The following is a 14,995-nucleotide window of genomic DNA, read 5'->3' on the forward strand; positions in this document are numbered from 1 at the left end:
TTCAATCAACAAATTCTTTACGATATTTCAAATAAAAAATAGAGAAATTGCATTTTGCTAAATCTACGCCATGTCTATTCTCCCACTAAAAAAAAAAAAAAAAAAACCCTTGCATCCCTAATGCATCAGTCCACTCTCTGCACCCTTTCGGTACCCCAGACGGGTTACAATAGATCCCTAAGCCTCCGCACTGAGTGACGTCATCGTAGTGGCCTCCTAAAGTTCGTTCACCTCACATGTTCACCCCCTTCCCTTAAAAAAAAAAAAAAAAAAAAAAAAAAAAAAAAAATCGAAATTTTATCCAGTTGTCATGTTCCCCACTGTTAGCAGACTTGGTCGTTACTCGCAGCCAAGGCCGTTAGGAGAGGAAAGGGGGAAAAAAGGGTTCAAAATCATAGGTTGTATTCAATATGTCGCTAGTGCAAAACACAGTACAATTTATATTATTACTGGTGCTAAAATATTTTCATGTTTTCTGTATATAAAAAACGTAGATATTTCAGCTTTTATGCAATGTTACCCTCTTCTCATTTTATCTGGAAGTTGTTATAAACAAATATTTAAAATTTCTTCTATAATACTACAAAAAAATATAATAACATTATGATTTCAAATCTACAGTAGTTGCTAATGAAAACCATTTTTATATTTATAAAATAAATATTAGTATTCTAGTAGTTAGTATGCTTCCTACACTTTATTGAAATAGACATATCTTTTAAATAAATAAAGTGATCTTATCATATGGCGTGAATAGGTGACCCTTGGAGGGTAATGGATGCCAATGCTGTAGCCAATGAAGATCTAACTGAGGCTCGGCTATTGTTGTTACCCTCCTGCCATGATCAGAGCTTTAATTGCTCAATAACACCTTATCCCTACACTGTCCTCTACAGATAACGGGGAATATGAAAAGCATTCTTGCTTCGCCCCTTTAAGCCAGTCCTTATAAGGACTATAAGGATGGCGTGAATAATCAATCGACCGTGAGATGCGGTGATTAATACCCTTGAGGGTAATGGATGGCAATGCTGTAGCCAATGAAGTTCTAATTGAGTTTAGGCTATTGCTGTTACCCTCCTGCCATGATCAGAGCTTTAATAGCTCAATAACACCTTATCCCTACACTGTCCTCTACAGATAACGGGGAAGATGAAAAGCATTCTTGCTTCGCCCCTTTAAGCCAGTCTTTATAAGGACTTTGCTTTTAACGGATTAAAAGGTAGCTTAAATTCGTATTAAAAGGCAGAAAATTTTTATGTTGGTTAAGCATATATGAACTAAAAATATTTGTTGAGTGATATTTTACTGAATTGTTATCGTTCTTCTAAAATAATTCGTTAATTTATTAATACTGAATCAAAATAATATTTATTCGGTATTTTACTAAAATTTATTAATAATGCTAACATTATAAAAATGTCTTATATGCTAATATTATGTGGTTCTAATCATTGCAAGCTATTTGTGTGATTTACTGGTTGGGTTTTTCATTTGATTATTATCTTGGATTCTTTGTTCCATTGCTAGGAGATCGTAGTAACTCAGATAGGAAAAGTGTATTAAAATATCCATATAACGTAGAAGATACTCAAGAAACATTCAGGCTATTCTTGTGGGGATTTCATTTTGTGTGTGATTGATTTATCTTGTTAGTTTCTTAGCAAAGGGGAAAAAAAAAATCTAGAGGAAACCCTTAACAAATGAACACATCCTCGAAAATCCCTGAGACCTATCGGATTAATTCTCGCTGTCAGAACACACACACACACACACACACACACACACACACACACACACACACACACACACATACAGAGCAAATGAAATGAAGCTGATCTGGAAAGAAATAGGTTGAGCAACAACTGCCTTTGAATATTAAGATGAAGAAATTGTTGCAATACAGAAACATATTGAGTTTGTTAAGCAGCTGTGCAAATCACTTGTTTGAGAAGGGTGGGTTGGATGTCGCAGGTTGAAATTTAATGCACCTTCATGGTTGCAATGGAGAATATTTAATTTGTTTCTGATGACGAACGACTTCGCTACAAAGAGTGAACGGTTATAAACACAACCTTAAAAGTAAGCACAGTCGTAAGATGAAGCCTAAAAACGAACGAGCAAAATGCAGAATTATATTATTCGGGTGGACGAAAAGAAACTATGTTATAGCAAAGACGTTTTTTTTTTAAAAAATCAAATAAAAACCGAAAGGCTTGAAATAGAATTACGTAAAATGAATGTATCGATATTCTTTGGATTAGAGAAACATAATAATGTAGATTTACGATGGGATGTTAATATCGCTAATATGATCATACTTAATTGGATCCCGTATTTCTAATTATTAAAATACTATGGTTTAATTTTATCAAATCAATTACATAATTTTAGATAATATATTAATTGAAAAATAAAATTTAATACATAATATTTTAAAATCAGTAACATTAATTAAAAAATTAATTAATTAATCTTAGCAACCTTTATACACCATTCAAAAATTTATATAGATTTAATAAATATGAATAGACATAGGCGTTATTGAAATTTAGCCTATGGATGTTTTAAATCCAATACCCTGGGAGGGTAATGGATGGCAATGCTTAGCTAATGAAGTTCTAACTGAGGCTCGGCTATTGCTGTTACCCTCCGGCCATGATCAGAGCTTTAATAGCTTAATAACACCTTATCCCTACACTGTCCTCTACAGATAACGGGGAAGATGAAAAGCATTCTTGCTTCGCCCCTTTAAGCCAGTCCTTATTATAAGGACTATTGAAATTTGTTGAACTCACAATATATATATATATAATATAATGGATGGCAATGCTGTAGCTAATGAAGTTCCAACTGAGGCTCAGTTATTGCTGTTACCCTCCTGCCGTGATCAGAGCTTCAACAGTTCAATAACACATTATCCCTGCATTGTACTCTACAGATAACGGGGAAGATGAAAAGCATTCTTGCTTCGCCCCTTATAAGGACTAAGATTATTATGGTTCTGGATATCTCATCCAACTTTAAACCCACGTTAACCGATGCAATGAAGTTTTAACTGAGGTTCGGCTATTGCCGTTACCCAGCCATGACTAGAGCATTTAGCTCAATAACCCCCCCCCCCCGTCCATCCACACATTTTCTTCAATCAGATGAAGGGATAAAGAATCAAGGACTCGATCATCTCCCAACATTTTTATTTATTTATTATTTTTTTTAAAAATATGCTTAAGACCCTTGCAGTGGCCGGGATAAGAATAGCCCCCACTGTAGTCCATGCATGTCGTACGAGGCGACTAAAATGGGTACCCAGGGAGGGTAATGGATGGCAATGCTGTAGCCAATGAAGTTTTAACTATTGCTGTTATCCTCCTGCCATGATCAGAGCTTATAGCACTATATTACCCTATCCATACATTTTCTTATACAGATAACGGAGAATATGAAAAGCATTTTTGCTTCACCCATCTAGCCAAAAATAAAATTTTAAAAAAATATATGCGTAAGAAGGAGGTGAAGGGATTCCAGAGGGTAACGGATGGCAATGATATAGCCAATGCAGTTCTAAGTGAGGCTCGGCTATTGCCGTTACCCCGCCATGACCAGAGCCTATTGCTAAATAAAACCCATCCATACATTTTCTTCTACAGATAATGGGAATATGAAAGCATTCTTGCTTCACGCATTTTGCCAAAAAATAAAAATAAATAAATAAAAATAAGTTGAATGATTTACAATTCTAATTTATTGCATAGAAAATAATTATTACCAAATAAGAATTAGCATCATCGAAATCTAACATAAAAATGTAATATAAATTATCAGAAAACTGTTATTTGAAAATTCATAGAATTAGAATAATTTTTAACGTGGTTCAAAATATTAGAATAATGGGAAAATAAATGCACAAAAATTACAGTCAAAGGGAAACAACATGATAATTAGTAGTTTGTTGCATCCCCCTTAGCTTTTATGGCCTTCGTAAACTGTTGGGCTTATTAATTACTAGCAGTTCACAGTCTCTTTTATCGAAACATGCCCAAATGGTCTGCAGACTAGAAACAAGTTCATTTTCATGTCTTAAGAGCAATTTCTTGAAGACGTTTCTTCATAATTCCCCACAAATTCTCAATGGGATTTAAATCTGGTGAGTTTGCCAGCCAAGGAATTACATTGATTTGCCTTTCTTTGAGCCATCGTAGTAGTGGTCTTGGAAGTGGGACAAGAAGCTGAATCTTGCCGAAAAAGGAAATCACATGAATCTTTCGATGCCAGTAACATAAACAGCCTACACAACACACACAGCCTACCTGGATCCTCTGCCGTCATACAAGCCATACATACCATGACAGAGGATGCAAATTTCATGCATTCTTTATCAAGTGCTTCTTGCTTAAGACGCCAAACACGTATCTATCCCTTGACCACAGGACACACAAAATATACTTTCATCGCTATAAAGTACCCTTTTCCAGTCCTCTTGACCCCACACCAGTCTTTGCTTATACCATCGCACTCTAGTTGCCTTTTGCTTGGAATAACTTCCAAGCAGCTTCGTCTTAGGCACAAGTGATTTAAAACTCAATTTGCGAAGTCGTCTCAACGTCGAAGATTTAAACACATTCACACCCAGTTCTTTCCACCTCCTGTGAAAATACCTTACACTTCGGAAGCGGTTCTTCTCCACGATATTCTTCAATCTCCTCTCATCTCTTAATGTAGTAATTACCTTTCGATCGCTATTGCAGCGATCACTTTGAAAACTCCGGTTATTAGAATACTGTCTCAATACTCTACTCGCGCTTGTTTTAAAACATTTCAATTTCTTGGCTGTAAACTGTTGAGTTTGGTCTTCTTTGTGTAAAGATACCATGCGAAACTTCTTAGCATCCGATATGTCACTCGTTCGATCCATGTTTAGCAAATGATTAACTAAAATTCACGAGCATACGATTCCTCACACACAAGTCAGTCTCGCAACTACTGAAATATATTCTATTTCTATAATTTCTTGTAATTTATATTATATTTTAATATGTTTACTGGTTATATAATCTACAAAGTACGTTGATTTAGATGGTACTAATTCATATTTGATAATAATTAGTTTGTATGCAATAAATTAGAATTGCAAATCATTCCACACATTTTTTACAGTTTTTTATAATCTATTTCGAGTAACCAAGAGCCAAAGCTTTTCAGAGATAATATTGTATTTCTACATATTCGTTTTAAAGTTATACTTGAAATATTTTGTGGCCTTCTTGAGTTGTCTCTCAGTCCGAGAAGTTCTGTTTTTAAAAGAGGACCTGGATCATGACCAACTCAACAAAAGTGAAGAAGATGATTCTTGCTATTGTATTCGGTTTACTTCAATGAAAACGCTGATGGCAGGGTGATTATTTGAAGGTAATGATGGTGAGATTTTTAATTTTTTTAATGTGCCTAAGGTATATGGTTTACTTTTTTTCAGCCATGCAATAAAGTTGTGATGAAAAACTTCAGCAAATGAAAACTCTCGTTGCCACATGGATGTCCACTTGTCAATTGACTTATTTTCGCGAACGTCCAACAGCTTCACTAGCTTATTCTGAACGACACTGAATTTCGTCATGGGGTGGAGGAATAGATGACATGGTATTTTCCATGGTTATAAAACCAGCCAAAGAACAAGCATTTTTACTGAATCAGATGCAGCGGAAATAAGAATCAATTGTATTTTTTCTCCTTTGTTTCCACTCAGGCCAATTCTTTTGCAGACTTCATTTAAAAATGTCTAATGAGTTGACATTCAGTTTCAGAATGAGAAAAACACATTTTCGTCAGAATGCTGAGTTGCATATGTGATGTTTAAACCGTCTTCGTTATGGATCTGATTAAGGGTAAAAAATCTCCTAAGTACTATACGTTATTCCAACTCCTAGAAGAAGTTTTTCATCAGTGAAAGTAATATCACTTGCCAACATGTTGTTATGTAGGGTATCCAACACAGAAATGAATTTTCATAAACAACAAATCTTTGGTAGAAAATTTCAGAACTTCTCAGTTAACATAACCAAAGGCTTTGTTGGATAAATCAATAGTGACTTTTCTCTTGCAGTTGCTGTGCAGTCAAGATCATGTCGATTGTTTTATGAAATGGACTGAAACCGAAATGGGATTCGAGAAGATATTTTTTAAAATTCTTTTCCTCTTGAGTAAGAGGACAAGACCCCTAGCGAGAATTAATGTAAGGATGTTCCCAGCAATAGAACCAGAGAGAAAGATCTATATAATCGTCGTAACATGGCTTGACCAATTATGTTTTATTAAGATGGTTACAATCATTAAATTCGACAATCATAACTTCTGTAAGTGTTCATTTTCAACATTTCCTTCTACGAAAATTTCGAGAAAACTTCCTTATCCTTATAAGGACTGGCTTAAAGGGGCGAAGCAAGAATGCTTTTCATATTCCCCGTTATCTGTAGCGGACAGTGTAGGGATAAGGTTAATGAGCTATTATTAAAGCTCTGATCATGGCAGGAGGGTAACAGCAATAGCCGAGCCTCAGTTAGAGCTTCATTAGCTACAGCATTGCTATCCATTACCCTCCAAGGGTATCTATTCTACTCCTCACGAGAAAACTTTCACATCCAACAGATCTATTAATAATGTATATATATAATATATAATGGTATGCAAATAAAATAATTATTATTAATATTATTATTTTTTAAATACTAAATATTATTTAAATTTTCTAAATAGTTATTAGTATTTCATTTTATTTTAAATAAATTTATTAATTTATTTGAACTATCTTAATATTACATTATTTTATACATTTATAATTATGAGGCATATTTAACTGAACGCATATACGAAACTATCTTTCATGAAGAAACATAATCTCTTGAAAATTATACGTAAAACAAGTGTAACATGTTGACAAGTGTAACTATATATCTTTTTTTCCCTTCCCTCTCATCAGAATTATGAGAAGTTTGAAGGCCAGCTGCTTCCAAGAAGTCTATTTTTAGTATTTCTGGCGGGTGTTTTTTTTTTCCTTCCTTCCTTCCCTCTTTTTTTTTTGTGTGTGTGTGGGGGGGGGGATACATACGCATTGCGCCAGTTTATTGATATCTGAACTCCATCTCACATATACCAGAAAAAAATAATACTTTAAAAATAAACAAATGATGAAAGAAAGTGATTCGACAAAAATATACAATAGCTTAGCATGGATCTCTTAACAGAACAGCACGAGTCATTTCGTTGTACCAGTGGATGATGTCAAATCAGTTTGGACATATATTTGTCATTAAGTCATCCACAAGGTTGATGAAAGAATTCAAAAATTTGTAGCACGTTAGTAGAAAAAAATATGATGACAGGAACGTATCGCCATTTGTTACGAGATAAAGGTTTATTTGAAATGGAATTCAAATACTCGCTAGGGATACAAATATAATTGAAATTGGTCAGCAATAATGCATAAGTGAATTTGAATTTGTTAAGATACCAAGAATATGCTAAGTAAAACAAGACAGACTGTTCTTATCCGGTAACCGATACTGGTAATGTCTATTGCTTCACAAGGCTAATATGAATCCTACTTCTACCAGCTTCTAGTTTTGACGATTTCACTAAATAAAAGATTACATAAATCCGAAGAAAACAAGTCAGAGTGCTACAAAACCAACAGTAATGACACAACTTAAGATGATGCAAGTTGAATGGTTCTTTACATAATTTCATCTGAATTATAATACATCATTATCATCATCATACACCACATCTATATTTTCATGATATATCACACTATCATTTATTTTATCATCACGAATCCCCATCTATATTTTTATGATACATCAGTATCATCATATCTTCAGCTATATTTTCATGATACATCATCATTATCAGGCTACCCTTGCTTCATAAGACTGCATCTGTAGCCAGTTACACTCCTTGAGGATATATATGAACAAATTGTTGATGATGATGATCATATATCGTCTTCCATATTTTCATAATACATTGTTATCATAATCGTATAGCTTCATTTATATTTTAATGATACATCCTGCTCATCATCTTCATCATATACAGTAATAATATTCGTCGTCTTATGCAATTCTTTGTCATTTATAGCATCATGTATGACATACATGACGCTATAATATGATGACATCATCATCATCATATCTTCAGCTATATTTTCATGACGCATTATCATTATCAGGCTACCCTTGTATCTGTAGCCAGTACTCCTTGAGGATACATATGAACAAATTATTGATGATGATCATATATCGTCTTCCATATTTTCATAATACATTGTTATCATAATTGTATAGCTTCATTTATATTTTAATGATACATCCTGCTCATCATCTTCATCATATACAGTAACAATATTCATCGTCTTATGCAATTCTTTGTCATTTATAGCATCATGTATGACAGCATACATGACGCTATAATATGATGATATCATCATCATCATCATATCTTCAGATATATTTTCATGACACATCTTCATTATCAGGCTACCCTTGCTTCATAAGGCTGTATCTAGTACACCCATTGAGGATACCATGGTGATGATTATCATATACAGTAATAATATTCGTCATCTTATGCAATCCTTTGTCATTCAAAGCATCATTTTGAAAGCAACAGCATATAGCTTGACAATGCAAAAGTCCACGATATGACAGAGGTTAGCAGTATACAGAAAAATCTGACCTAAGCATAATCAAAGATATTGAAATAAACAATAACAAAACAATGAACTAAATACAGTTATGTTTCCTCAGACAAAGAAGATATTTTGAGGTCGCCGAGGTTGTGAAACGGAAGCCGATCACGTGACTAACAACGGTGTTACATTGGCCCATCACGTTACCAAACTTGCCACCCATTATCTTGGACACGGCGAATGCATTTTTTTTTTCTTTGTCCAAACGTGACAACATGGAACCACCCACTTCTGCCATACGAATTGCAAGTCTGATTACTGAGTTTGATACAGCCTCGCGTGATGAAGTGCTATAAAACTGGCTACATTATTATGGAATATTTTTCGTGTACCTGCCACTAACTGACGTGTATGAATAGGATCTGTGAAGCAATATCCTATGATGGCGTGTCAAAGATTTTACTTTGTGTGAGTGTTTCCGCAATTAGCAGACAAGGTTTACCATAAATTCAACAAGAATTAGCCACGTTTTTATCGTGTAATGCACTCCCAAGAGGCACGAGACGTGTAGACTCGGCTTTGTAAAGACAACTATTCTTTTTAACCACCCAAAGCGTAAAAATTCTTCGAAATGACTATTTTCACATGCAAACAGTTTTGATAATTCCTTAATTGAGGATGTAAGGCTACTAAGTCGATATTTGGGCCGAAAATAATGAAGTCATGCGAAATAAGACTCTCAACTTTTGATAATGTGGTGCATGGAAGAGTAAAAGTTCATATCTCCATCTAACAAAAGCTGACGGACTAGTCAGAAAGTAATCAAAGTGGAGATTAAAAAAAAAAAAAAGCATGCAAAATTACGTAGAATTTTACAGGTCATGGTTTCCTTAAATTGCTTTTAATGAATTTTTTCCCCCGGAAAATCTTCATGAAAATTGGTCTGTATTACAGATTATTATCCAATTTTTCTTCATGTTTCTATGAAATCCGTCATCATAGCCGGTTTAAAGCATTTACCAGGATTATTAACTGCTATAACATGAACTTTCATCCACCCCCTCAGAGAAAGACAGTTCCCTTTTTGTGTTTAATGATAAAATTTAACCTAACTGGACCTCAAAATGAAATTACAGAGAACTACAATAATTGTAATAGTTGAGTAGCAAATTTGTAAACCAGTACATAGAAAAGAACATATTTCTTTTATCAACAACTTCAATCTTTTTATATTTTGAACGATTTTGTATTATTCTGAACTATACATTTAAATATTATAAGTATTCATTAATACATAATACTTTTTCAGTAATTCATCATTATTCTGGAAATTATATATTTACTTTTATAAAAAAATTAATTTTTGGCATCTTTCAAAAATATATGTTTAATACACCATTTTGTAAAAAGCATAATTCCTCCTAAATAATTAAAGACAGAGTCCTAAAGAAATTCGTTTGAATCAATCGACCGTGAGATGCGGTGATTGATTCATTCAATCCAATACCCTTGGAGGTTAATGGATGGCAATGCTGTAGCCAATGAAGTTCAAACTGAGGCTCGGCTATTGCTGTTACCCTCCTGCCATGATCAGAGCTTTAATTGCTCAATAACACCTTATCCCTACATTGTCCTGTGCAGATAACGGGGAATATGAAAAGCATTCTTGCTTCGCCCTTTTAAGCCAGTCCTTATAAGGACTAAAGTAATTTGCGTTAAAGCAAACACATTAAAAATATCTGATGTTCATGAAAAAAAAAAGAAGAAATTATCGTATTATAGTCATATAAATAAAGATAAATATAAGTGTATTTATAAATAAGTATAAATACCAGTAATTGTTGCTCGTAACTAAATTTTCAATCTATGTTTTAAGAGCCATCTAAAGTTTATCAATTCAGATTTAGGTACCAAAATGAAAACATTTCCTTATAGAAATCTATAAATATGGAACAAAATTATACAAATGGCAAACGCACTTATAATAATATTTCAGCTTAGTAAACCTTTTCTTGTTTCCCAATGCATTCGCCTTGGGAAACAGCCACAACAATATGTTTCTCTTTATTATACGTACCTTAGTGATGACTAAGCTAAAATTGTTAGGAAACATTTCTGCGCTCATGCGATAAATTATCAGATATATAAAACATACCGGCATACAACAAGGTAAATGTTTTATACGTCAAATACGAAGGCCAAAAACTAGAGGGAGAAGAATTTGAGATTAAGAAAGAGAACAACTGAAATAATTTGGAAAACTGTAATGTGTGTTATATGTTATATTCATCTTTCTTAAGCTGCTTCATTTTCCATGTTTATTCGCAACGAATGATGAAAACTTACGAAACCTCTTAACTAAACATTTCTTTCTGTACTTTTTAATTTAATATAAATATACATTCTACTTTAAGGTGTATGTGTATTAAGCTATATTAGAGGATTAATTAATTTTTTTATAGAATAATTTCAAGTTATTTTTATGAAAATAAAATTTTCATTCTTTTTAAATATTTACTATTTTATCTATTCCAAAGTTTAATTCTTTGCTATTTTAACGTAAGATATTAAAATGATCACTTTTTATCAGTTAATATTGGTAATAACCTTCGTATTTTTATGTAGTAAACTTAATTTGTGTAATCGTAACCAATACCAGAATAACGTATGTAACTCTTTGTTGTTTTGTTTAATTTCAATGAGATTTTATTTAATACATTGTTTTCTTTAATTGGAAAGTAATACTAAATTTAAGCATTGAATTAAAACCCTGCCAAAGAAGAGAGAAATATTATTAGATCATTCCAATCCCATTAACCATTCTTTTACAGATATATAGCAGGGTTTATCTCCGTCATTTCTTCAATAATTATACCTGATTAATTTACAACAAACCTCCCCTCTTGGCTTTAGTTTGACTAATGCTTGAAGTAAATGTTGTAAATGGGATATTTATAAAAATCGTTTTAGTAAATTTAAAAATGAATCTCTTTCTCTGGTGTGTGTGTGTGTGTGTGTGTGTGTGTGTGTGTGTGTGTGTGTGTGTGTGTGTGTGTGTGTGTGTGTGTGTTTATTTTCTGAACATAAAATATAACATGATTATTTTCAGGGTAACTGTTAAGATGCATGTTTTGTTCACCATAATACTATTTTGTTGCTTACGGCAACTTAATATTACATGTACGCAAATTTGCTTTTATTCCGGTCATTTTTATTCCCCCCCCCGTCAATTCTGTAAACTAGTAACTTAATTTCTAGTGTGAATTGTCCACTATTGTGTTAACTAACGATCGACAATCTACGTATTTAGAGCGCATAAAAGTGTGTGGGTGTGTCGATTCAAAATGCAGGTTGAATAATTTCTTGTAAAGAAAAGATAAAGTTTTATTTATTATCCTTATAAGGACTGGCTTAAAGGGGCGGAGCAAGAATGCTTTTCATATTCCCCGTTATCTGTAGAAGACAGTGTAGGGATAAGGTGTTATTGAGCCAATAAAGCTCTGATCATGGCAGGAAGGTAACAGCAATAGCCGAGCCTCAGTTAGAACTTCATTGGCTACATACAGCATTGCCATCCATTACCCTCCTGGAGTATTGGATTCAAGTTTTATTTAAAATAAAAATAAAAAATAAAATAAAATAAAAAAATAATAATTTTATAGAAATATTAATGAATATAAGGAATGGTGTAGTTTCTTAATTATCGACAAATAAAATTATAAATTACTAAACTCATAAAAATTAAATCTGATACATTAAAAATAAAAAATACCATTTTATAATTGAAGTGTAGACTCAATACCCATATGGCACAGAGACTTAAATAGTCAAATGAAGAATAGCGATTAACATATTTCAGAACTCCTTTTTGAGAAAAATAAATAAAACAATGAACTCAAAAACTATTAGAAGATCAAAAAATTAAAGCACCAGATTCCAGAAATAGAAAGAATAAAATAAAACAGTTACAATGTGAGCGTATGCAATATGCCTACGAAAAGGCTTCCGCAAATTCTCAAAACCGGAAGAATAGAAGGATAAAAAGAAAACCAAGATGTTAACAGATAGAGAGAAAAAAAAAAGAAGAAAAGAATTAAATTGAATTACGAGAGAAATCTAAGTAACTTGATTTTAAATTAACAGGATGGATGTTTATAATAGATCCAATGAGCCTTAGGCGTTAAGGATGCTGATGAAGATGATGATGAAGGTATAAGTTCACCTTAATGTGTATGTATGTGTATGTGTGTGTCGTAACATTCTCAGGCAACTGAAATTTTATAATAACTTTCACACACATATTATAAATATGATTAATATCATTAATAATTATTTACTTGTATAAAATCGGCAGCGATATGAAAATATAATAAATACAAATTGCACATCAACAGATTTGTTCATTTTTTCTATACATAAAATTATAACGTATTAAACAGTATGTTATTAAAAACAATAAATAAATAAATGTTCATTCATTTTATATTCACATTTAAAGTAACATATCGTATTAATCATAAATTTAAATTTTCTAAATATATTCAAATATTTATAATAAAATCATTTAGTTTAAAAAAATTATTATTTCATAATCACTCTACAAAAGATATTGTTCAAACATAAGACATGCTTGTGTATCATAAAATGTAAGCCAAATATAAAATGCATGGTATTCTAGTGATGGCTGTGCTGCCAATCAACCAGCCAACCACCATTCCGATGACGTCATAGCCAAGAAAAAAAATTCTGGAATAAATAAAAAAAAAAGGAAAAAAAAAAAGAAAGACGCCCAAACCGAGCTAGAATGGACCACTTTTATTCTAAGATTAATGAGTCTATAAGCCCAGAGGATGTAAATGTTCCTGTAGGCTTAATCTTACCTTGCTTCCTGTTCAATCCTTTTCTTTCCCATCTGGTGACTTGTCCCGAGTTGGCGTTGCAGCTTCGGGCAAAACCCTATCAGGTTTTGCATCCGCGATGGCGTAGAAAGGAGAGAAAGAGCCTTGTTGTGGTGACTGCCTGCTACAGCTGGATGTTGTTGGGCGGCCGACGGACCTAGAGAGCCGAACAGCTAGAGAAGAGAGAGTGTGTGTATTGTATTATCTTGCTTTACCCCTTCTGACTTCGATAGCGGCTTTCGGGACCAACCTTATTCACAGAATGGTGTGAACCCATTTGGTCCGTTGAAGCAAGCCGTTCGGAGCCACTGTATTGCACCCCTTTGACACACAACTTAAAATAATCCAGATAATTATTCGCAAGATAAGCTTTGCGAGCTTCGAGCCTGCCATCAGCTGTGGGTGGGAACGGGCAAAGAGAACTGGATGCTCTGATTGGTCTCCATTTATAATTACACCGTATCGATTGTTCCAGCGCCTCACACATTCTGCGTTCCTTATGTAATGGGCTTATAAATTGCACTGCACTGGCTACCCCCACTGCTAGAATAATGAACTGCTAATTATTTAGCTGCTTTGTACAGCCTTGCGTTGTTGTGGCGTCGTGCGTGTGTCGCTACGATTGGTGCTTACTGCACATTTCCATTTATGGATAATAGTAATTTACTGCCTTTAATTTTAACATATTTGCTAACATCGCCATCATCAGCACTATCTAAGAATTTGTGTAGTTGACTTTTCTAGCAACATCAATGTTTAAGAGCTTTAAGCTATTCCTATACTGTTGAAATTCCAGTATTTTATTTTCTTGATTATCATACTTGATAATATATCTGATAATCTTCAGATATTACTAATTATCTTCAGAAGGATAATCTTCAGTCATGTCTGATCTACAGAATGACAATCTTCAGTCAGTCTGATATTCAAAATCTAATCTGAAGTAATGTCTGATAAGTAGAATGATATTATTTAGTCAATCTTCATAATCATCGAAACCTTTCATTTGTAATTTTTAGAATTTTTGATAATCTGTAGCTATGATGCCTGAGCTTCAGAATTTTGATAATCTTCATTAATGTCTGCTTTATTTAGAATATTAACTTCTGTTCATGTTTGTACTCAAAATGATTATGTTTATTAACAGCGTTTGATTTTCTTCAAAGATAATGTACAGTATAATTTTCATTGAAAAGAAAAACCCTCATCCTGGATATTATTTGTGACACATTGCAAACATGCAGAGTAGAGAAAAAAAAAATTTTTTTTTTGTCATGTAGAATAAAGAGAAAAAAAAATCTATTTTGTTACTGTCTATATGTTTGCACTGTATCTACTGCTTAAGTTTCATTAAAAATTTGTATAATTTGTGATCATATATTTTATTCCCCATGGTTATCATCATCGCACACAG

At 33.0% G+C, this 14,995-nt stretch overlaps 1 long non-coding RNA gene across 1 annotated transcript in view; it reads right to left on the reverse strand.

The window, feature by feature from the left end:
- Positions 1-13,960, reverse strand: part of LOC150096816 (uncharacterized) — a 75,286-nt gene extending 61,326 nt beyond the window's left edge. The window contains exon 1 of the long non-coding RNA XR_016549832.1: positions 13,564-13,960. This is a non-coding gene — a long non-coding RNA (uncharacterized LOC150096816). The remainder of the gene's footprint in view (positions 1-13,563) is intronic.
- Between the last annotated feature and the right edge of the window lie 1,035 nt (positions 13,961-14,995).

The sequence above is a fragment of the Typopeltis vanoorti genome, chromosome 18, assembly GCF_054136105.1.
Source record: "Typopeltis vanoorti isolate ZY-2024b chromosome 18, IOZ_Tvanoo_1.0, whole genome shotgun sequence".
Lineage (NCBI taxonomy): Eukaryota > Metazoa > Arthropoda > Arachnida > Uropygi > Thelyphonidae > Typopeltis > Typopeltis vanoorti.